The sequence below is a fragment of the Python bivittatus genome, unplaced genomic scaffold, assembly GCF_059951505.1.
Source record: "Python bivittatus isolate LINGU-HERP-01145 unplaced genomic scaffold, Pbiv_v1 ctg000690_np1212, whole genome shotgun sequence".
NCBI lineage: Eukaryota > Metazoa > Chordata > Lepidosauria > Squamata > Pythonidae > Python > Python bivittatus.
The window spans coordinates 322,202-346,943 of NW_028277096.1; the positions used below are offsets into that span (position 1 = coordinate 322,202).

General features: G+C 38.4%; 1 long non-coding RNA gene across 3 annotated transcripts; it reads left to right on the forward strand.

The window, feature by feature from the left end:
* The first annotated feature begins 1,353 nt into the window (after nt 1-1,353).
* LOC148214351 (uncharacterized) lies at nt 1,354-22,965 on the forward strand. 3 transcript variants are annotated; one of them, XR_015798180.1, is made up of 8 exons: nt 1,354-1,463; nt 3,721-3,811; nt 4,220-4,267; nt 12,197-12,231; nt 15,897-16,002; nt 20,204-20,330; nt 21,552-21,684; nt 22,795-22,965. It is a non-coding gene; the product is annotated as an uncharacterized LOC148214351 (long non-coding RNA). The 3 variants fall into 3 exon arrangements; XR_015798181.1 differs by lacking the exons at nt 1,354-1,463; nt 3,721-3,811; nt 4,220-4,267; nt 12,197-12,231 and adding an exon at nt 12,554-12,716; XR_015798182.1 differs by lacking the exons at nt 1,354-1,463; nt 3,721-3,811; nt 4,220-4,267; nt 12,197-12,231 and adding an exon at nt 13,590-13,642.
* Nucleotides 22,966-24,742: the final 1,777 nt, after the last annotated feature.

The following is a 24,742-nucleotide window of genomic DNA, read 5'->3' on the forward strand; positions in this document are numbered from 1 at the left end:
TGGCCCTGTCTGCAGTCTTTGATCCCATCAATCATATTACCCTTCTGGAAAATTAGATATGAGCAGTAGAGTTTCACTAATCCTATTCTTTAAATAACCTTTCCAGATAGCAATATTGCTTAGTGCTTGATCTCATGGCAGTTCTATTTCGGTCACTCGCAGAATTTTCAGCTTATATGCATGCTATTAAAAATCTATATTAAATTTTTGAGTAAGATCATTTGGAATTCTAGAGACATGTATCTCTACCTTTCTTTTCTATGAAATCCAGGTAGCTTCTCAGGATTGGTAAATTCCTTTCAGATTATAATGGGAACAGTATTAGAATAGACTGGTTTTAATGTCTAATTAGTAATGCTTTTGCAGCGATTCATTCATTCATCTGCCAGGTTTCAGTGCTTTCTTGAAGGCAGAGGCAGAAAGGCTGGGGCTGTGTGGATTTGCGGGGTGGGGAATGTTGTGGCAGAGATCAGATGCAGCAACTGGTGTATTTATTTCCTCATCTTGTCAGTTCACCCAGTCCATCCATTCATATATATTTATAACTGATAACATGGAATGAAGGAATGCTTAGATCTCCTTGCACTCAATCACTGCACTGAACCAAACTTGGACCTCTCTCACCTACTCCTTAGTGGTCTCCCATGGCACATCTAGGTTGGCCCTGAGACACTGGCTAAGTTTACATTTCCTGTCAAATCCTGAAAGCTAGTAGCATTTCTTCCATGCAGATCTTTCCTGACAACTGCTGGTGGAAGTTAGAAACAAACTGGCATGAGCCCATAAAGAATAAGTACCTGGTTAATGAATAACAATTAGTTAAACTGTGTTTTGGGCACTGTTCTGCAACCTTGGAAGTCAGGCAAACAGATAAAGAGAGAGAAGGTAAGGGTTGTTTACTATTGTGGTTGCTCGCACAGTCAGCCAGATGTTTAGACTGGATCTGGCATTTTTGTCCACCTATCGAGTCCTTCTCAAGGACCTGGGATAGGCAGATGTATAATAATATTTAATATATGATAATATTATAATAAAATGTATAATAATAATAATGATTATTACCATCATTTCTTTGTTTAGTTGTATTTTAACACACTAGAACAGAGGAAGCAGTTGGCTCTTAGCATAGCATCCTTTGTAGGAGGTAGTGGATAACAGCCTCCCTGTGTCCTTGGCCCCATAACTAGCTTTACAAGGCCAAGGCAACACAGTGGGCATTGTAAATAAAAAAAGTTCTCTTTCCTAGAATTCAGAGGTTTTATGAAACTTTTACTCAACTACCCTCCTTCTCTCCAGTAACTATAAAATTTTGAGACAGGAAGCCAATTGGAGGATTTTCATGAAATTGTAGGCCGTAGTAGGTAGGTCCATCAAGGAAACTGATGAGGCCACACATATACATGACCAGATTTTCAAATATTGTCATCCTACACTTGGAAAGTTCCTTTATTATTTTAAATAAGGTAAGGTTTTCTTATGGTTTCCCCTTTTTTGTGTGTGTTTCTGGTCTTAACATAACAAGAAAAAATGCCACCAATTTTCAGCACAATTGGAGGAGAGAGGCTGCAAAAAGATGCTTGAGGACAACAAGAGACCCTTAAGCTACAGCAGTCACCTCCATTTGAAATTTATAATAGGGATTAGCTTTATCATACAAGTTATGTCATTCTTCTGATTTCATAATTCCATTTCTTCTTATGAATTTTGCAGAATGATAAGAATCATCTTTTTTTTTTTTTTTGAGTATGTGTAATGCAAATAAATAAATATCAGCCTGAATCTATCCATTGTAGGATAAAGGCCTTTTCACTGAAGATTGTGGAAGTGTGAGAGAGAAAGAGAGAGGGAGGGAGGGAACCTGTGATACTTTTACTTTGGGAAATTTGCTTATTTTGACTCTGGGAAAAGTCCAGATGCAACAGGCTAGACTCCTATCACCTATCCTTCACAGACAGCTAGAGCCAACATAAGCTGCTGCCTGTCAACTGAAGGGCATTATTTTGATACACAATTTTATATTCTATATATGCACAATTTTATATTTTTTATATATATATATATATGCTTCACATCATGTATAATGTAAAGAGTACTGGTTTCTTCCCCCCCCCCTTTATCTCTTTGCTGAATGCCCAATTGTCTTCGAATAAGCAATTAGCCGAGTATAAGCTCAATGTTGTACCAAGCTTTTTGCAACAGTTGTGGGGCCCTTCATTCTAGAGAAAGATAAAGAAGAATCTGGTATGCCATTCCCTTGGTAACCAGAAGAAAAAGTTACATTTAAGTTTACCTTCCTAAGAACCACCTTTCACTTGCTCAGACCGTCCCAAAAATCCCTTGTATGGGTATGAGGGGATGTACTATCTGATTACAGATTTAAATGTCTATAAAGCCTCTGATGTTTATTTTGTGAGGTGTGATTTCATCAACATCTTTTGTTAATGTGTTGATTGGGGTCACCCAGCTGTGTCTTGATCAAAATACATCTGCTATTCATCAGAAGTCTCATCTCAAGTCTTCTTATTGGCATTTTATTGAAACTTGGGAAATAAAAGTGCCATACACAACTGTTTCCATTTTTTTGGTAGGTTTTCCCAGAGCCTGACTCTGTTGTAGCAATCAGCAGGTCAGGCAGGAACATCTGAGCAAAGTCCTGTATGAACTAATACAACACTGCCCTTGTTGTGTAACAAGAGCCAACATTTGAAAAGTCTCCAGCTTGACTGATCATGTGAGGCAATGACAATATGGCAAAGCAGAGATATGTGGAAATCCTTCTGTTTAATGAGCCATGCCAACATTAACTGGGAAACAGTTACCACAGTTGGGAACATTTCATTTTGCTTCCAGAAGCTGCTTTATGAATGCATCTTTTTGTGTGTGTGTAATCTGAGCAGAACTGTGTTTAGGGGGATAGCATAGTTTCTTGTACGTGATATACCAACATAAATCAAATATCTGGGCCAAACACTTATAGTAATACAATTAATAGTTTCCAGAAATGCTACAGAACTTAAAGGAGGGGGAAAATACGTCTAAACATTTCACCATATACTTTCCTTCTTTACTTCCTGGTTACTTAGTTCATTTATGTATAACCTTTCATGTTGTGTAAAAAAAAATAAAATCATTTTTTAAACTTCAGTGTTAGTCATTCAGCTACTTACTCTGAAATTGTGAGTGATTTTATGTGATTGCCTGAAGCTCAATCACAAGCAAACATTAGTATCTTCTACTTTGTTAGAAAGTTGAGTTGATGTAAACCCTCTTGTTTGCCTCTATCTACCATAAAACTACATCTTAGAATATAGACCCAAGACAGAAAATTAGATTTAAAATGCACTGGTTTATTTAAGTTAACTTTACATGAATAGAAACTATGGATAGTTTCTATTGATGTAAATATAAAACTATGAAGTGGTACACTGCAAACTTAAAACATTCCTTTGTACTGGTCATGTCCTTCTTTACTGCATTTGTTAGGCAATTTTATATCTACTTGATTCATCTTCATTCCCAACCTTGGACCTTCCAAATGTTTGGACTTCAATACCCAAATTCCTCATCAGTGGCATTCTGATTGTGGAATTCTGGGAACTCAAACGCATACATTTGAAGGGCATCCAGGTTGAGGAAGTTGTTATAGGTGAATATAGGTGAATTGAGTAGACATCAAACTATATGAGATATATTTTATCTTCACTTTTTTTTCCCTTGAAGGAAAAACATCAAAATGTTGAAGTTACAGAACTATCTGGCTGAGATCCGTCTGCAACATCTGAAGATTCTGTTTTTCCTTCATTTTAGAAGGGTATGTATACATTTTGCTTTCATCCCAGTGAAAATGTAAGATGCATATTTTTATAATGTAGTTAAATCACTTAGCTAGTAGAAGACCCTTTATGAAAAAGGAGTTGCCTATGGCCATTTGCTTGGAAGGAACAGATGTTTTTGTTATGAATTCTTCATTAGATTTGTTTGTTTATTACACTGGGGTTTTTTTCTTGGAAACTGTAATTATGTTACTTTTTTCCCCTTCTATTTTGGTAGACAAATACAAATTGTTTTTCTCAATGCAGACCTTAAAGTTAATTTCACTAGTTAATTTACATGCATAAATGTTAATGTTTAAACCTGTTATTTTTGTATTTGTAGAAATACTTTTATTTTGCATGTCTGAATTGTCATTTTAGTAATGTGTGTGATTTTTTTTTTTCAGACGAATCTTCCATGTTAATTAACAGAAAGACCTATGAAACCTATTCAGGTAAATAAACATACTATTGATAGCTTATGGTATGGTAAAATGCCAGGACCAGGTAGTTTTTCTACAGAATGTTATAAAATGCAGATAGATGCTTTAGCCTCTAAACGCTTACATTTTTTATCCAAAATGTCCTTAAACCTGGTATTCACCAGTTTCTCTTGGAAAATGAATCAAATTGACACCACCAGATAAAATCAATACAGTCAATCTAGCTAAAGTAGTTACTTGTTACCTCTTTGAATAAGCTCTTAGGTTTTAACAAATGTTCACTACAGAGAAAATGGTTGCAGAGAAATCATCTGGGCCTCCTGTTGGATGTTCATAGGTGGGCCCCTCCTCCTCTTTCCTTATCCTCAGTATCATAGGATATGGGAGATGAGTAAAAGCCATCCTGTATGGGGAAATTGATTGACCTTAATTGGAGAAAACTAATAGTCTATGACATCCTGAGTCAGAAATTATCTAGGTATTAAATCAATCTCCATAATGATCCTTGATGGAATTATAAATGTCTCTTTGTTGATTTTGCTGCCATTGACTGTTGCAGCTATTTCTGTGGAAAATGTGTATTCAAGCTTAGGCTCTGTCTGTTCTCCTAGATGACCCATTTTCTACTTCCCCGCCCAATAGACTTCTTTGTTATTTAGTTAGTTAGTATATTTCTGTAACAGCACACTCCCAAATTCGTGGCAGCACCAAAGATATTTGGTAGAAAATTGTCTCTCCTTATATTTAAAATACTTAACAATCATATGCAGAAAGACTTCTGCAGACCCGCAAAAAACAGCTTTGACTTCTATTTGTACTACTAAAGAAGAAAAATATGAAAGGATATGCCAATTAAAAATAATATAATATGCCTGTGGAATTTAGGTGCTGTGGAGTTCATGATGCTCTTTGAGCTTGGTTGTTTGCATGCATTGTTTGTTTCATTACCCAACTAGATAAGATCATCAGTATGAGTGAGTGTGGGGTTTGCTGCCTGTGTATATACAGTAGCTTGCCCTGCCATTTTTGTTGGGGGTGTGGCTTTCTTCTTGGTGGTTCCTTGATTACAGTACTGTTTTCTGCCTAATTGTTTGCCTGGTGTTAATCCCCGCTTATCTAAATGTTGGCTGCTGGAGGGATGTATTCTAGGTTTTTTATTGCCTTTTTTAAATGGTGTATAAATGTGGTTTTGAGCATGAAACTGAGCAAACTCAGGGAGGCAGTGAAGGACAGGAAGGCCTGGCGCAATATGGTCCATGGGGTCACGAAGAGTCGGACACGACTTAACGACTAAACAACAACAACAAATAAATGTGGTTTATCTCTATGTGTCTGTTGATGGTGCTGAAACAAAAAAGGTGCTAAAAAAAAGGACACAGACCTTACCTGTAAAATGTTTGTGTCAAACACAATCACATCTCAGTTTGTTTGCTGCCATCCATCAATCATCAACCACATTTAATTTTCTAAAACTGGCATTTAGTGTCTTAAGAAATTGTATACTTACAGGGCAGTTCATTCAACCTTCTGAATATATTCTATTCTGCTCATGGGCAGATGGTGAGTTTTTTCCCATCTGGGATTATGAATAATTGGGAATAGCCATTTTAAAAAGTAAAAAAGCAACATATTTTATGATAATAAAAACTGCAAACCATTCAAATGGACAGAGATATTCTATATCTCTTTAATCTCTCCACATTTTATAATGGTTTTATTACTAAACTTACTGCATTCTTTTCCAAACACACCCCTACATTGAAGGTTTACAATGCCTCTGCTTGCACAAGATTCAAATTTTTTTTCTTATTCATTTTTGGAGCATTGACAGCCCTACCGCCTGCTTCTAATTCTTCTTCTCATGCTGATGAACATTAATACTGGATACTGAGTGTGTGATCAGAATGTTTCCCAGAATTTGTTCTATTTATTCTGTTCATGATTTTGCAATACTTGGAATGCATGAGAATCCCATAAACTCATGCTCAGAGATGACATGGACCAAGTAAATTAATGTATGTATCATGACTTTTGCTAAATGTGATACCTGCTGTGTGATTATCAATGAAAGCAAAGCTTGGTGATATGACATCACTGTATTACGAATCTCCTGCTCTCCCCATTCTGTTTAATTGGCCCAGGTCAACATCATGCTAAAAGCCAGTCTTTCTCAATGCAGAAAACTCCAGATGCTTGGGTTTCAGCTACCACCCATACATGGTCATGGATGAGAACTCTGCAAAGTAAAGTCCATTCATCTGGAAGACGTCCAGACAGGGAAAGGCTTTGCTAACTATGGTTTAGTATTATAGGTTGCTGTGAATCTAAAGCTCACACATTGTCCCTTCTCTCATTTCTTCCTCTGGTGCACTTGCTTAAGAGGGTGGGGAGTTCTGAATTTCTCCCCATATTTAATAAACTTGTGGAACAATTCTCAGTGTTATCCACATTAGAACAGAGTGGTACTGCTTCTTCCCCCATGAACAACCGTTGGAGATGCATAACAAACATCCATTGGCCAAACTAGTCCTTGATTTCATTACGCATGTGCTGGGTTTCATGTGAACCTGCCAGAATTTCTCTTTGTGTCTGAACTGGGAAAAAAAAATAGATAATTTCTTTGTTTATTGTAACAAGAAGAGACTAAATCATACTTTAATTCTTATTTGTTTCCATAAATCATAGTTTAACCACATATTATCTTTTCTGAACAACATGATAATTATGATGAATTAAAACAAACTAACTTGCCTCCAATCTCTTTGTGATCTATGTATCAATCCTAGGCTTAATGAAACTCAGTTAGTGAAACTGAGTTACTTGTTACTGTTCATCAGAATCAGGAAGCTGCCAGTGAGATGATGGCAGATTATGTGTTTGTGTCCTTAATAAATATTTAACAAAGAGCAGGAGAAGGAGGAGATAACAGTATCTTTTTAAATGTTTACTATGTTCAGCTCTTGTAGCCAACAACAGAGTATGTACTATGTATGGCACAGAGCTAATAGAAAATCAACAGGCTTCCCATCCTGATGAAATTCCCAGATAAAGAGCATAACTTCTATCTGTCACTCCTTCTGTCTGACCAGGATTCAGACATATCCTTCAGGGCTGCTCAGTTTTGTGCCTCCCGGTCTTTCATTATGACTGAAGATTTGTAATAATTTTACTTTCTGTTATATATATTGTTGTTGTTTAGTCGTTAAGTCGTGTCCGACTCTTCGTGACCCCATGAACCATATTGCGCCAGGCCTTCCTGTCCTTCACTGCCTCCCTGAGTTCGCTCAGTTTCATGCTCATTGCTTCAGTGATGCTATCTAACCATCTCATCCTCTGCCGTCCTCTTCTCCTTTTGCCTTCAATCTTTCCCAGCATCAGGGTCTTCTCCAAAGAGATCTCTCTTCGCATTAGGTGACCAAAATATCTGAGCTTGAGCTTCATTATCGATCCTTCCAATGAGCAATCAGGGCTGATTTCCTTTAAGATTGACTGGTTTGACCTCCTAGCAGTCCAGGGGACTCTCAAGAGTCTTCTCCAGCACCACAGTTCAAAGGCATCAATTCTTCGGCGCTCGGCCTTTTTATGGTCCAGCTCTCACAGCCATACATTACTACTGGAAAAACCATAGCTTTGACTATGCAGATCTTTGTCGGCAAGGTGACGTCTCTGCTTTTTAATATGCTATCTAGGCTTGCCATAGCTTTCCTCCCAAGGAGCAAGCGTCTTTTAATTTCATGGCTGCAGTCTCCGTCTGCGGTGATCTTGGAGCCCAAATAAATGAAGTCTGTTACTGCTTCCATTTCTACCCCTTCTATTTGCCAGGAATTGATGGGTCCAGATGCCATGATCTTAGTTTTTTTAATGTTGAGTTTCAAGCCAGCTTTTGCACTCTCTTCTTTCACCCTCATCAAGAGGCTCTTTAGTTCTTCTTCACTTTCTGCCATTAGGGTGGTATCGTCCACATATCTGAGGTTGTTGATGATTCTCCCTGCAATCTTAATTCCGGCTTGTGATTCTTCCAGCCTGGCATTTCTCATGATGTACTCTGCATATAGGTTAAATAAGCAGGGTGACAGTATACAGCCTTGTCGTACACCTTTCCCTATTTTGAACCAATCGGTTGTTCCATGACCGGTTCTGACTGTTGCTTCTTGGCCCGCATACAGATTTCTCAGGAGACAGGTAAGGTGGTCTGGTACTCCCATCTCTTTAAGAATTTGCTACAGTTTGTTGTGATCCACACAATCAAAGGCTTTTGCATAGTCAATGAAGCAGAAGTAGATATTTTTCTGGAACTCTCGTGCTTTCTCCATGATCCAGTGAATGTTGGCGATTTGATCTCTAGTTCCTCTGCCTCTTCGAAACCCAGCTTGTACATCCAGTAGTTCTCGGTTCATGTATTGCTGAAGCCTAGCTTGTAGGATTTTGAGCATAACCTTGCTAGCATGTGAAATGAGTGCAATTGTGCGATAGTTTGAGCATTCTTTGGCGTTGCCCTTCTTTGGAATTGGAACATAAACTGACCTTTTCCAATCCCGTGGCCACTGTTGCGTTTTCCAAACTTGCTGGCATATTGAGTGCAGCACTTTAACACCATCATCTTTTAGTATTTTAAATAACTCAGCTGGAATACTGTCATCTCCACTAGCTTTGTTGTTAGCAATGCTTCCTAAGGCCCACTTGACTTCACTCTTTAGGATGTCTGGCTCAAGGTCAGTGATCACACCAGCGTGGACATCAGGGACATTAAGATCTTTCCTGTATAGTTCTTCTGTGTATTCTTGCCACCTCTTCTTAATCTCTTCTGCTTCTGTTAGGTCCCTGCCTTTTTTGTCCTTTATCATGCCCATCTTTGCACACACACACACACACACACACACACACACATACAGTACATACATTTGAATTATGGCCTATGACCATAATAATAAATACTGAGATTTATATGTTCTATAGAATTCTCCTTTGTAAAGATGTCCACTTAGTATTTCAGGAGCAGCAATATTTGCTTTTCAAGTGAACTTTACTTAAAAATCTAGAAACCGTTGTTTTTTTATACTATCAAAATTTGCAGAATAAATATGCATGTGATAAAGAATAGGCCTCACCCTGTTTGTATACATTCAGTTGATTGGAAGGATTGGCTAAGCTCTTACAAATTGCATACACTTAAATGATAAATACTACATGACTAGGAACTCTGAGAGAAACAGATAATTTATTTGTACTTTCCACTGAATAAACACCTGATCAAAGTCCTTGGAATAATTCCCAGGGCTCCACCATCTTGGTTTATTTATTTATCCATGCATGCATGCAGAATGTAGCTTTGTATCTGAGCAAAGACTTAACCAATATTTGACTTGCCAGTTTGCCACAACTTCCCAGTACATTGTAGAAAAGTTAAAAGCAGTCAAGCAATGTTGGAAGTGTTGCTGCTTCTGTTGCTCCCATTCTTCCCATTTTGGCCTCTTATGCCTAATCCTGAGGGCTCCTACTTCCCTCTGATGCAAGTAGGAACCCAACATGTTGAAAATTGTTCATCTGCTCAACCTTGGACTTGCCTTTGGTTAATGTAGATTGTGACAAGATCTATCTCTACAAACAGATTTTTTATCCCTATGTCTTAACACTTCTATTATCTAAAAGGGGCTGCTAAATAATCTAAGCCATTATTTTCCCAATTTGAGTCCCCCAGGTATGGTAATTTCACAGTTATTATCCAGCATGTCTTCTGAGCATGTTGGCTGGGATTATGGGAGCTGAGGTTCACCATATCTGGATGCCAATATGTTGTAGACATTTTGTCTGAATCTCTTACAATTAAATGTGAGTGCCCAACTGTGATGGAATGGATTGGTGAAGGCCACGCTCGGGGAGATAAGCATTTGCTTAGCCCCCAGAAAGAGCGTGGGAAGGTGAAGAGGATGAGACTGGCACCACCCTAAGGAATTCGCAGTTCCTGCTTGCTGGCTTGGGAATTTTGGATTCAGTCTGGCAAGATTCTGTCTTGAAGGTGAAAGCTAATAAAGACTATAGAACTAAATCTGTACTGTCTCGTGGAGTTCCTTGGGCTGAACCTGACACCAACAAGGATTTAGAGGAAAATGTAGAACATTAGATTCAGAACAGCTACAACAGCATCAGATTGTTAATAAAAGAACTTGCTATTTATTTATTTATTCATTCATTCATTCATTCATTCATTCATTCATTCATTCATTCATTCATTCAATTTATATAGCCCCCCATCTCAGACCAGTGACAATTTGATCCAAATAAGAAACAGAGAGAAGGAAATAAGGAAAAATAATAATTTCTTAAAGTAAAATTATTTATTTGTTATATTAGTACTATTATTTATAACACACTTAAAAGCTTAGCATGGAATAGTGATACAGAAGTATCAGTTAAATTACAGTATACAAAAATACAAAGCAGACACAGTAAAAACCTAAGCAACTCTAACTGTAAGGGAACAGTGGAATACTAACCAGATGACAATTTTACAATAGAAAGAATAAATAATCAGACCCTATTAAATTTACTAGCAATTTATAAATAATTAAACCAATTAAAATGAAGCAATTCTCAACACAAAAACCAAGCAACCCTGTTACTAGGGCCAGTCCAGAAGTCACAATTCGCAGTCAGAGGAGCACCTCTTTTCCTTAAAGAACTAGATTTTAAGTCCGTATTTAAAAACTGAAAAATCATCCAATAAAGTATTTCCCCAAGATACACATACACCCCCACACACACACACACACACCAGTGTAGTATAAATGTCTACAAGGAGAAAACCAATGCAACTAGAGCTGTACACATGGAAACATTCCATCTACAGAGATCCAAATTAAACCTTTGGATACTTGTAAAAGACATCATTAGAGTGATATCAGCAGGCAGTAGGTTAGGTGGTCATCAGGAATGCTCAGGTGTTGAGCACCCTAGATGACATAATTTGCAAATATGGCTCTTGACAGTCATAAGTTTCAGTACAGAGTTCTTGGCTAAAAAATGTGTTCCTAGATATCAGTTCCTGGCAAATAGAAGGGGTAGAAATGGAAGCAGTAACAGACTTCATTTATTTGGGCTCCAGGATCACCGCAGACAGAGATTTCAGCCATGAAATTAAAAGACGCTTGCTCCTTGGGAGGAAAGCCATGGCAAGCCTAGATAGCATATTAAAAAGCAGAGATGTCACCTTGCCGACAAAGATCCGCATAGTCAAAGCTATGGTTTTTCCAGTAGTAATGTATGGCTGTGAGAGCTGGACCATAAAGAAGGCGGAGCGCCGAAGAATTGATGCCTTTGAACTGTGGTGCTGGAGAAGACTCTTGAAAGTCCCCTGGACTGCTAGGAGGTCAAACCAGTCAACTTAAAGGAAATCAACCCTGATTGCTCATTGGAAGGATTGATAATGAAGCTCAAGCTCAGATACTTTGGTCACCTAATGCGAAGAGAGATCTCTTTGGAGAAGACCCTGATGCTGGGAAAGATTGAAGGCAAAAGGAGAAGAGGACGGCAGAGGATGAGATGGTTAGACAGCATCACTGAAGCAATGAGCATGAAACTGAGCAAACTCAGGGAGGCAGTGAAGGACCGGAAGGCCTGGCGCAGTATGGTTCATGGGGTCACGAAGAGTCGGACATGACTTAACGACTAAACAACAGCAACAAGATATCAGTTCTGAGATGAAGTGTGCTTGTGTGTGTGTGTGTGTGTGTGTGTGTGTGAAATTTACATTAGCAAAAACAATGAGTCTAGAAATACATAGTTTCTGGGAAATGCATTAATATACATATTGAAATACATATTTAAAGTATTTTTCATGTGAGTTTTTTTAAATATACTTTAATGTGAAGGTGATATAGAACTAAGTTATAAATGAATAAGCATATGAAAGAAAACATGGGCCTTCTCTATTTTATTTTTCAGTTGGAACTTGATGGTCTTCCCTCAGGTAGTGAAAAGTGAGTATGAGGAGAAAGTCTCCAGATTGCCTTCATTTCGTACAATGGTCCATTTGAAAAAGAAAACTGAGTTGTGTTTCTGAGCAGCTTTCATTATTTACTGTTCTTGCTGTTCTCTCTCTCTCTCTCTCTCTCTCTCTCTCTCTCTCTCTCTCTCTCTCTCTCACACACACACACACACACACACACACACACACACAAACATCTTTGCATAGAAACAAAGATAAGAAAAAATTCCCCTAAGCAGAGTTGCAAAACATGTTTGATTTTCTCACAAGCTCATAATCTATCTGTACAAAAGCAAGGAACATTTCATTTAGTTTGTTTGTGAATCTTACCAGCTTTCTCTGGACTTTTTCACTAATGTTAGAGATCTTGATACTTTAGGCTTTGTTTATTACTTAATCAATCAATCAGTGGTGCCTCTTAATTTAATAACCCAGCATGCTTCAGTAAACTATTCAAAACTATGGCTGCATATGTGTGTGAGTATGAATCTGTAATTTTCTGTTATATTAAGAAAACAAACTGGATTAATATGATTACATAGATATATTATAACAAATGTATAACACAGGCAAGATTTTTTCCTAAATGTATTGCTCACTAATCATTAACGGATCATTCTGATACTATCTGGAGGTTTATAGTCAGTGGTACATAGGACATACTTCTTCAGTGAGTGAGACTAATTAGACAGGGATTATTATTTTGTTCTACTCCTAGAGAATGAGTTGAAAATTGTATCTTACAGCTGGCTGGAAAAACAAGCCCAATTTGGTGCAAGGATCCATCCCATGAAGGACTGACGAATCTCAGAAGCCAATTAAAATGATATCTTTGGGTAGCAAATGGGGTGGGGGGATAGTCTAGCATCTTTTTTGAATCTATACATCCATTGGGAGATGTCTGAAGCACCAGCACTTTGGACTTCACTTTATGACAACTAAGGATGTATGTAGGAGCACCTACCCTTTGATTTGGGACCAGTCTGCCTTGTATGATCACCATACCTCAAGAATAGGAAGGTTCTGCACATACACAGATGTTCATTTCTCAGTCAGACTTAAGTGATATAGCCACTCCATTCTGACATCTGGAAGCTGGAGCTTGCTTTGCTTTGTCAAAGCTCTTTCAAGGGGTACTTTCATCAAAGTTTTGTCAAGATAAAGTACCCTTCTAAAACTCTGCAGACCCTTAGTGACTACCTTCGGGTGCAAATAGTCCATTCTTCCCAACATCTGTCAATGCAGTTTTCAGCCTCCTATGGACCTGCTTGGCATCCTTTTATACCCAAGTGTGGGATGAGGAAAAACAGATGAAAGTGGGAGGGATCTGGTAACGGCATCTAGACAAAAGCAACAACCATAGATTTAGGATGGGCTTTGTCTGCCTATATGTACTGGTGAAGGTAAGCATTGGGAGATGGAAGCAGACTTTCACCTGACTGGGGGCGTATCTCAAGGGAATAGTGGTTCTTGCTTTGCCTGGTTAGCTTCAGCCTCAGTTTTGCATCTGGGAGGGCAAGCTTTTATATATTTCTTATTTCCTGTAACGGGGAAGAATAGAATGATGATGTTAAATATATATATATATATATAGAGAGAGAGAGAGAGAGAGAGCGAGAGAGAGAGAGAGAGAGAGAGAATGATGATGTTAAATATATATATATATATATATATATATATATATACACATACATACATACATACATACATACAGGGCATGGGATGAGACTTACAACAAAATTGGAGGTAAGCTTCTTCCAGGCATGATAAGATTTAATATGTCAGTTTTCCATGGGTTTTTGGGTTGTTTCCTGGTAAGTTTTGGCTGCGTGATTCTGGAGACCACAAAAGAAAAGCAAGGGCTGTAAGGCACCTGCAACATATGGATTGCTCATTTTTGCCCAAGAGTCTGAAGTTTCAATTATAGATTGACCATTAGAAAGAGACCAACAGATAAAGATAACCTTACAATGTTATGAAAATCTCACTGATACTAGCTTTACACAGTAAGTGAACAAGGTTACTGGGGAGACCGAGTGAGAAGGAAGGAGTTTGACTTTTATGCCTTGTGATACTCACATGCTGAAGATTGCCTAAAAGGTATAACCCCCAGGCTGGAAAGTAGCCATGGAGGAAAGCAAGAAATATATCTGAACAGACTGTACAGAATTTATTTTCCATGCAAGAATCAGTTTTGATTGAGAATGGATTGTACTTTGTTGTGGTGGTTACTCTAGCTCAAAGCCATGATTTATAAGCATTTTTATTTCCAAACATTCTGTATCTTCACGCATCCATTATTGCTGATTAAATCTGTACAATAATTTTAGAAGAATAGACCATTACCCCACCAAACCACAACTTGACCATTGTCAGCCCTTTTCCCAACTTTACTAAAAGTTTACTCTTTCGAAAAGAGAGAAATATTTCCACAGAAAGTGCAGAAAGGTGGAATTTGCAGGAGAGGTGTGCTTATGCCCAGTGTATGAGCAAGGGTCATAAGAAGGTCATGGTTGCTTAATCTGCTGTTGAAAGCAGCAAGAGTTCTGGCTATTTCCAAATAGCTGTATTTGTGTATTTTTCAAATTCTTGAATATTCTTGTCCTCAGTAATTTGAAGACATGCTAAATAATCATTAGAAAATGTCAGCTTTGGTCTGCAGCATCTGTGAGAGATGGTGAAAAAAACCAAAATGGCATTCATGGCAACTGTCCCTGTTGTACGAATGACTTCTATAGATTTGTGAACATATATACTTGTGCTCACAGTATGCTGATCTCTGAATGGATCTGAAAGTACTCAAGAAGCCTGAATCAATCATAGATGTACTAAATTGGACACTGTGCATTGAAAGATGGATTTCAGCAGGACAGGCTGGTTGTCAAGAAGGGTACAAATTATCCAGTGGATTCTTTCTACAGAAAGAAATAGGTCCTGTAGCAGTCTTCCATTTCTAGTTCAAAGAACTAGGGAAGCCACACATACAGATGCATGTATGCAAACATAGAGATAAAGAAATCCTGTAAGTATCTCCCAGACATAGACAAATAATAGCATCATGGGCAGAAAGAGGGCAGACATATCATTTCCAGGATTAGTGAAAGTTTAACTATGTTCCCACAGAACTGCCAGAAGTCTGAGAGAAGGAATAAGCACTTTCAGTTGCTTCTGACAACTATAAAAGATTAATATACTCTTCAGAGTGTTAGCAAGTATTTTTTATTACTTCTGACAGCTGTGAGGGACAGCTAAACTATGAGAGCATAAGAAAGAGAAGTCTATGAGGTTGCCAAATCAATAGAGCCTCAGTAACTCTAGTTCTCAGATGCACTTAATTGTTTGGGTAGAAGTGAGCAACTTATCTTGAAGCACTGATTTGTCCTTCGTTGTACTTCCAGTGGCTTAACAAGAACAGATGTGGACCCTGGAAATGTACCACAGAATTTTAAAATGCTGCGTGGGAAACAGTATCTATCCAGATCATCATTATCAATTATATTGCATGGATGGTGTTCCTATGAGTGGGTTGGGAAGAGGACATGGTTGCACTGGAGGGATGGAGGCTGGATCAGGCCAGCAGTTCTCATCCTTGCTGAAAGAAAGATCTGCCTTGTTCACCTCTGTCAATGAGGATGCTAACTCTGTATTTCCCAACAGGAATACTTTCTGTCTGTGAACGTTGAACTTCTACTTTATCCACCAGCCATGAAGATCTATCACCTTTTCTTTTTGGCTCTCTTTCTGAAAGGTGTAGTTGGTCCAGGTACAAAAATAAACAATATTTAAGCACAATGCAAAGCAATATATCTAATTACATTAATATGGTCACAGTGTGTGAGATAGGATTATGCTAGATATCTTTATGAAATATTCTTGATCCTTTCAGACTGATATTTTACATGGGCTGAATATACCTGTAAATAATATGTAAAGTATACTTATTAATATTCCATTGTTAAGTATACATTTTAAAAAGTCATGTATAAACAAGGCACACACATACTGGAAAACATCCATCTATTTATTTATTTATTTGTTTATTTATTTATATATCAAATTTATATCACCACCCAACTCTCCCACAAGGAGGGACTCTGGGCGGTTCACAAGAAAACGATTTAAAATCAATAAAAACATAATACAAATATTAAGTACAAATATTAAATACAATAAAATCCAAGAGATGGTGATATTATTTCAGCCTATGACCAGATAATATCGATCAAAGGCAAGACTAGGGAACCAGCCAACCCCAAAACTGACTATTCCCATCCCCATCCCATGTGTAATGGCAGAACCAGGTCTTCAGTTTTTTCTGAAGTCTAAGAGGGAGGGGGCCAACCTCACTTCTGGGGGAAGAGTGTTCCAAAGAGAGGGGCTGCTGCAGAGAAGGCTTGCCTCCTGGACCCCGTCAGATGAAATTCTCTTGCAGACGGGGTCCGTAGCATGCCCTCTCTGTATGACCAGGTGGGACGGGTTGATGTAACGGGGATGAGACAGTCCTTTTATGCCACACTGATTATAGTTCCCTGTTTAATGTAGAGTTTCAGGTAAGGCTGAGTTGCTGCTACATCGTTTGACTGCACATTTTGACTTTTTTCAGAGACCTCAAGGTAGCATGCACAGAGGTGTCCTCCTTAGCAATCTTGTGAAAATAGGTTGGGCTGAGAGAGAATTTCTGGCCCAAAGTCACCCAATAAACAATGTGGTCAAGTGAAGACTGAGCCTGGGTCTCCCTAGTTCAGGTACAATGTCTTAACCACTGCACTTCCCTGCTATATAAACCATACAAATGTGTGCATATTAGGCATTACGATTGCTGTGCAAATGCTGGAGAAGTAGTACAAGAGTTACAGGAGACTGATTTTTTTTCCCTGAGAAATACTTGGCACATCTAATTTAATCCATTGGTAGCAACTCATGCAGTTTCAGGAAGATTCTTCCAAACTCTGCTTTGAGACGCCAGATGCTATATAGCATTGTATGACTAACATGTACTGTGCCCTGAAAAAAGACTCTTTCCCACATCAACATCAGTTGACTTTTTAAACAGTTACTGTATGTTTAAATAAACTCATAGGAAACCTACTGGACCAGTTCCTAAACTGTATCTGGTTTAAATTGTATAAATTGCATGACCCACAGATTGAACTATTGATGTAACACCACCATATTTATAAAGTAATAGTGCACATATGTAATGTGCACATCTTGCTATTATTGTGGGGAGAGAAGAAATCACTCCCAAAATACAGCAAAAACATGTGTCTGTCCTTGCTAGCTTTTGAGCAGTTTTTCCAGGGCCCAGTCATTTACAGTATCTAGGAATGCAGTCTCTGTCACATCCAGAACATGCATTTTCCCAGTCTATGTTAGGATGGTTAACCATTACTATTACTGTTTCTTTTTCAAATGCCTTGCTAATTTCATTTTCCATCTGTAGGTTAAGTTTATTTATTGATCACAGGCAAGGACATGTCCCTAAAACTAATTTGCTTTGGAGGATTCATATGGACATTCATTATGTTTCCCTGGGAGATTTTGCTTCCTTTATAAGGTCTATCTGATTGGACCGTATACCTCATTTAACATATATGGCAGTGTTGTCCAAACTAAGATGAGTGGACTTCAACTCCCAGAATTCCCCAGCCAGCATGGTTGGCTGGGGAATTCTGGGAGTTGAAGTCCACTCATCTTAAAGTGGCCAAGTTTGGACAACACTGATATATGACATCTCTACTTCCAGTATCCCATTCTTTGTCTTCTGTATATCCAGAGTTAGTCATGTCCTGTTGGTTGTTTCTATTCCACAAGTTTCCATAATGCTAGCTAATGGTGTGTTTTCTTCTAACATTCAGCATTCCAGTTCTCCCTTTTGGGCTCAAAAGTTCCTGTATTTGCATATAAGCACCTGCACACAATTAAACCTTTGATTTTTCTGTGACATGTATCTTCACTCTTGTGAACCTGTGGCATTCATCATTTACTGTGGCATTTGCTAGATATACTGTAACTCTGTCAGTTACAAAGATTTCTTCCCTAATGTCTTTTCTCAAACCGGATGATCCCTATATCCTATTGGCTTCTGCCATTCCCCTGGAATCAATTAGTAAGCTGCTCTCCGACATTTTAAATACTGTGTGTGGCAATCTTGTTCCAAATGTAACCCATCCTTTTTGTACAGAACTGTCTTGTCCAAAAGGTATCCCATGCCTCACAAATCTAACCCCCTCCTCTTGATACCATTGTCTTATTTACACAACAAGATTACTCAACTCCACCTAGCTAACTAGCTTCATGCATAGAAAGATTTCTGTGAATGATTAGCAGTTCTGAGTATCAACATTCTCCTAGAATTACTTTTCCTACATCATTGTTGCCAATAGCAACTGGTTCCTCCACAACACAATTTACAGACCTCTCCAGATAGTGCATGATGTCCATAACTACATGGTGGGCATATCTGTCACACCTCTGTCTTTTCTTCTAAGAAGTAAACTCACTATTACTAGGTCACAAACATACTCCTCTACCCAGAGAGGCATATCCTCAGTACATGAGGATCTAGTTCCCCCTCAAGAACAGGATCCCATCTAAAACATGCTTTCCTTCTACCTTGGAATGACATCCTTTATTCTGAGAGCTTCATTCTTTGTGACTGCTAAGGACTCACAATTGGAGTGTAGCACCCATCTCCATGAGGGTTATTTCTCACACCAACAGAAGGGCTAGCAGTTATCAAGACAATGAACACATGAAACTGTCTGTCCTTCACAAGAGGGGCCCATCCACTCTCCCACATAGAAAAAGCATGAGAAAATGGACAAGTTTTGCCACCCTAAATTATCTATATATGGGGATCTCATTTAAAGTAGAGTACTCACAGGAATTTTGTGTTTATTACTTTTGTCTTTATTCCAATAAATACTGATAATGAAAGCTCCTGGATTCTTATCCTTTGGATAAACTGTTTCCAATATAGACTGCTTAGAGGGGAGCCTGACACTACTGTATCTCAGAAGGACTCTGTCACCGAACTCCCCCCCTTTCCTTTAAAAAAAAGAAAAATTGAATAAATTTTTTAAAAATAAAAGCAATACAAATTTAGAAAAAGCAGGAAAGTGAAGAAAAGTGATAAGTAAATAAGAAAGAAAGAAAAGAGAGAGAAAGGAAAGGAAAGGAAAGGAAAGGAAAGGAAAGGAAAGGAAAGGAAAGGAAAGGAAAGGAAAGGAAAGGAAAGGAAAGGAAAGGAAAGGAAAGGAAAGGAAAAAGAAAAGAAGTTAAAAGAGCAGCTTCCAATTTTCTTTACAGCAGTTATAAATGCATTTATATTTTATCCTCTCTCTCTAAGTTTACATCGTGGTGCCCTTCTTTTCATATTCTATCCTTTCTAATCATCAAACCCATATATTCTGTTTTCAGCAAAAAGTCCACAAAGGGTTGCCAGTCACTAATAAATGTAGTTATTGTCTTTTCCCTAATCAAACAAGTCAATTTTTGCCATTTCTGCAAATCCTGTCATCTTCACCACCTTGTGGATATTTCAGAGTCTTTCCATCTCCGTGCATATAATCATCTACCAAGCTCCCTGCCTTTCCAATTTCTCCAGTTCAGCTACCTTGACTTAGGGGGACAAACTGATAGCCAGACAGCCAGGGGCTCACTGCACCAATGAAAACTCATGATTTTCCATGGCTCCATGTCAGCCTTGCGAGGTAGTCCAGAGAAGAAGCACACCAAGTGTACTAGCTCAATCTTTATTGTAAGGTTACAGTAACAGAAACTTGCAAGCCTGAAAGTACATCTCTGTATGCAGTGACATTTTGTCATTTGGGATATAACACTTCATCAGGAATGGTGCTTGGGAATGTGTACCTGCGAGATGTTTTTATATATGTTTTGCATGTATATATAATGCAGAAAGGATTTTTAAACATATACTGTATATTTAATTTTTCATGTAGATCTTGCTGGAAGTCAACATGAATGTCAATTTCGTCTTAGTGGTTTCTGTTATCCTGAACACCTTCCCTGTCCTGATTGTTTTGCTCCATATGGATACTGTGAATTTGAACTCCAGTGCTGTGCCAAGTAAGTCAGTTTTCCCGGGGTCTAGCATACAAGATTTTATGGCTCAGATCAAAATTGTTACTTGGCATTTTACTTTTACTTTTTTAAATCTCAATTTTAGTCTATGTTTTGAATTTACTCCAAGGTTATTCAATTCAGGCATCCATACTGCATAGGTAGCAATATAAGAGATCTGCATTAATTAACTCACTATAATGCAGTTGGGAAATTGCTATTAGTTTTCTGGATTCTGCATTTACTCAGACTAGCATTAAAGACATACTATTGAAGTCTGTACTTTTCCTGCTTCCTTGGCTTTGCCAGCTACATGGGGCATGACAGATCAGCGTCTACCAGATTAGTGGGCATATTGGAATATTACCTGTTCCACACATTCAGACCCTTATAAAGTTCTATGAGGTACAAGTGATCATCCTTGTAATTTTCTTGTTTATTGGTTAGATGGTCTTGTAGGAAAGGCCTACAAGAAAGGCCTACAAATAGTATGCATTCCGTTCAAAGGGCTTCAAGTTCTTTTCTTTCAGAAATGAGGTCTTAAAAGGCATCCATTGCATCATTCCCTAAAATTGTATCTTCCCCTCAATAATTTCATGGAGATTAAAAAAATATCCAGCTATCAATTATATGTGTAATGTACTTAGATGAGATTCAGACCACCTGGTCCTTCCCTAATTTTATTTGTAATGGGTAGGTGTCACCTTCATACTGTACTATTTGTGGTAACAGTTAAAAAATTATGTATGCGTAATATATGCATACATGTAGCCCTTGTTTAGCAACCACAATTGGTGCCAGCAACTCAGTTGTTAAGAAAGTGATTGCTAAGGGAAATCATAACTGTGCTTACGATCTTACTTCAGCTTTCCTTTGCTTTACAGACCTGCAAAGGTCGTAAATGCAAGAATTGGTCACAAAGTTACTTTTTCATCATTGTCATAACTGCAAACAGTTGCTAAACGAGGCAGCTGCTAAACAAGGACTACATATATGTGTCGGTGCATGTGTGTGTGTGTGTGTATGTGTGTGACTGTGTGTGTATGTGTATAGTCATTCAAATGAGTTAACCCTGTTTGATTCTATCTCATAACTATAGCAAACTATAACTTCAAATATTATATACTTATACATCCCTCTCTCTCTCAAATTAACATATATTATAATGCTTTATACCTACAAAATCTCTTCCTATTTGAAATAATTTATTCCTTTACTAATGTACAGAATCTGGTGGCTTCCTGAGTGTGAACGTGCAACTTCACCAGCTGAAAGTTTTTTTCCTAAAACAACAACACCTTCACAAAAACTTTTTGACAAAACTAAGAAGCCAAAATAAGCTGTTGTGATAGTCATTCAGGTAGGTTGATGCAGCTCAAAATACATATCTATTTTTCTTCCTTAGTTTTGTCAAGTACTGATTAGTCTATGCATGTTCAGGTTTAAAATTATAACATAAGGAGAACAAAATAAGATTTGCAAGCATGTACACTACCCACAAATGGAAAACAGGAGAAGGATGGAGGATAATTTTCAGTCAAGAAAGTGTGTTATTGCTTAATAGTCTTCATAACCCCTCCTCTAGGGTGCTCCTTACCCAAGACGTCTTTTCAGAATCAAATCCCAGTGGGCTTTGAAGCAAATGGAATGCCCTACTCAAATAATTGGTGGAGAAGGAGAAGGAGAAGGAGGAGGAGGAGGAGGAGGAGGAGGAGGAGGAGGAGGAGGAGGAGGAGGAGGAGGAGGAGGAGGAGGAGAAGGAAGCTGCAACAACAACAACAGTGGACCACCAGGTTAGCTGCTGCAAGAAGATCACACAGGCTGACTACAATCAATGACATGACAAAGTAGCAACAGTGGTGCATTGGAATATCTGCAAGGAATACCATTTGCCTGCAAGCAAGAACTGGTGGGACCACAAAACAGACAAAGTAGTAGAAAATGAAGAAGCTAAAGTGCTCTGGGACTTGAAGACCATTGGCACTGACAAAATCACCATCAGTCAATTGCAAAAGGCAGCTTTACTTGGAACAGCTTACAGTATATCCTGCTACAATACCTCTAACACCATCAAACCATAAAATAACAACATCTGCCTATCCCAGGTCCTTGGGAAGGACTCAATAAGTGGATAAAAATGCCAAATCCAGTCTAAATATCTGGCTGACTGTGAGACCAACCATAATAATAAGAAACTCTGCAAATAAGCAAAAGAATACATGGAAGGAAAAGGGAAACAAATTAACCACGACATCAGTTGTCAGTATTTCATCATCCCCATAGTGGCAGCTATAATAGAAATGGGCTGCTCAGGGTGACCAGATATTCACCAAGCCTCCATCTTGCCCTTGTCAGCTTTATTCATGCCTATCTTATGTTGTTATTTGAGTTGCTATCAGAATCTGATGACCTTATATTACCAATATGATTATGGTTATTATAACTAACTCTCTTCTATATTATTTTTCAGTTCCTGCTAAGTAAAAACATCTGGGTATCCTCTAACAGTTGGTGGAGCATTTGGAGAGTACCTAAATTCCCTAAAACATTGGTTCTTATGGGATAATACATTGCTAATAAAAAGCTGTGGTGTTCTTATATGCTGAAGCTGATTTAATAAATCAATAAAACTTATATTTTGCACACTTCATGGCCATGCCTCAGTTCTCCATTCTTTTTGCTGAAATGACTTTTTCCATACTCTCAGGAATTGTCCCTCAAGAAAAATCCATTCTGGGTTATATCTGGGTAAAAATATGAGAAGAGCCATGTTGGATCAAGTCAACTGAAGTGCAGCATTTTGGTCACACAGTGACCAGCCAGATAAATTTAAAAGCGCATAAGCCCAGAAAAAAAGAACACAGACTCTTCTTCCCTGCTACTGTACTCCCTAGCGAATAAGGGTTCTTCTCCTTGTTTCCTTAACTTGTAAATCATAATGTAATGCTCTCCTTTGTGGTCTCTAGCAGAGGACTTACTCGAATTTCAAAACTTCTATGAGGAAGACTGGAATTTTGTCTTGAAAATCATGTTCAGTGAAATGTTTTTCACTCTTTCCTTTAACAAAATGAATAGCTTTTGCCTTTCACCACCTACGCTGACTTTTTCGGTTTATATAACTATCCATATTATCAACTAAGAAATTGCTGTTTGCACAGGAAGTCACACGCAGACCTTGTCTCCTCTACTTCTTCACTGGCCTTTGCCCTCCTGTCAGTTTTCTCTGCATTGGAGTTCAGTCGTTTCCTTCCAAGAAACCAGTTTTGCCTGTCTGTTGACTTCATTGCCCTGACTTGCACCCCCTGCTCAGAAATAATTTCCTTTGTTGGGCCCTGACACTCAATCAAGAGTACATTTAAATAGACCATTAAAAAATGGTAACAAGAGCCTCTTCTTGTATATCAATGGTGGGAAAAGGCTGAGGCCAGAGCCGTATCAGTGAATTAAGATTGCAGCCACTAATGTGAAACCAGCAATTCTCTCTCTCTCTCAATCTCTCTCTCTTCCTCTCTCCCTCTTTCTCTCTCCCAGATTTTCTTTAACATTCACACTAATATTTTATGCACTTTTTAAAACATTTCTCAAGGTATATACATTTACAATGCTGTTTATTATACACTATTTTTGAAAACACATTTCCCAAGCATAATACATTTTGTACATTATTTTCATTGATATATGCCTTTGTGCATCATTTTCCATAGTATACATTTTTTAAATTGTCCAACTATTGCAACATTCAGAGTATGGCAAATGTCATAAAATAACTGAGTTTCCTTTCATGGATTTGTTCAAAAGTGCAAAATGAGATTCATTTACATTCCAATTTAAACAAATTTCTCTCCCATTTTTGATCTTCCAACTTCCAAAATCCAGGACCCATTACTCCTATGAGATTGAAATTTGGGAAATATGTGACTGCTTCAGCACTGCTGTGCTGCTGCACTGCCGTGATCAGCCCGGGTCATGTGATTGTCATGGGCATATCCCTGATCTCTTTCCTGCCTCCCTCTGTCCTCTGTGCCCAAACAACTGGTGGCAAGGCCTGATGGGCAACCGGCAATTGGCTGCTTTGGAACCAAGGCCTAAATTTGAAATCTCTTAATAGCGGTGGCCGTTGAGGGATGGATGAGGGAGTAACTTGGATGTCTGCTGGCGAGGTAGGGCTGGCTGGGGACACCAGCGTTTGACAGGTGAGCCCTCTTCCTCCCTCAAGTGAGGCAACCCTTGAGGACATGCCGGAATCCGCCCAGCAAAGTGGCAGGCAGTACGGCAGGTCAGTTGAGGAGGAGGAGGAGGCTTCACAGGGGCTCTCCTGAGAGTCATGAGGGGAGGGCAGATGGTGCAAGGCTATATTATATGTGAAAAGGGAGGGAGGGAGGAAGGAAGGAAGGAAGGAAGGAAGGAAGGAAGGAAGG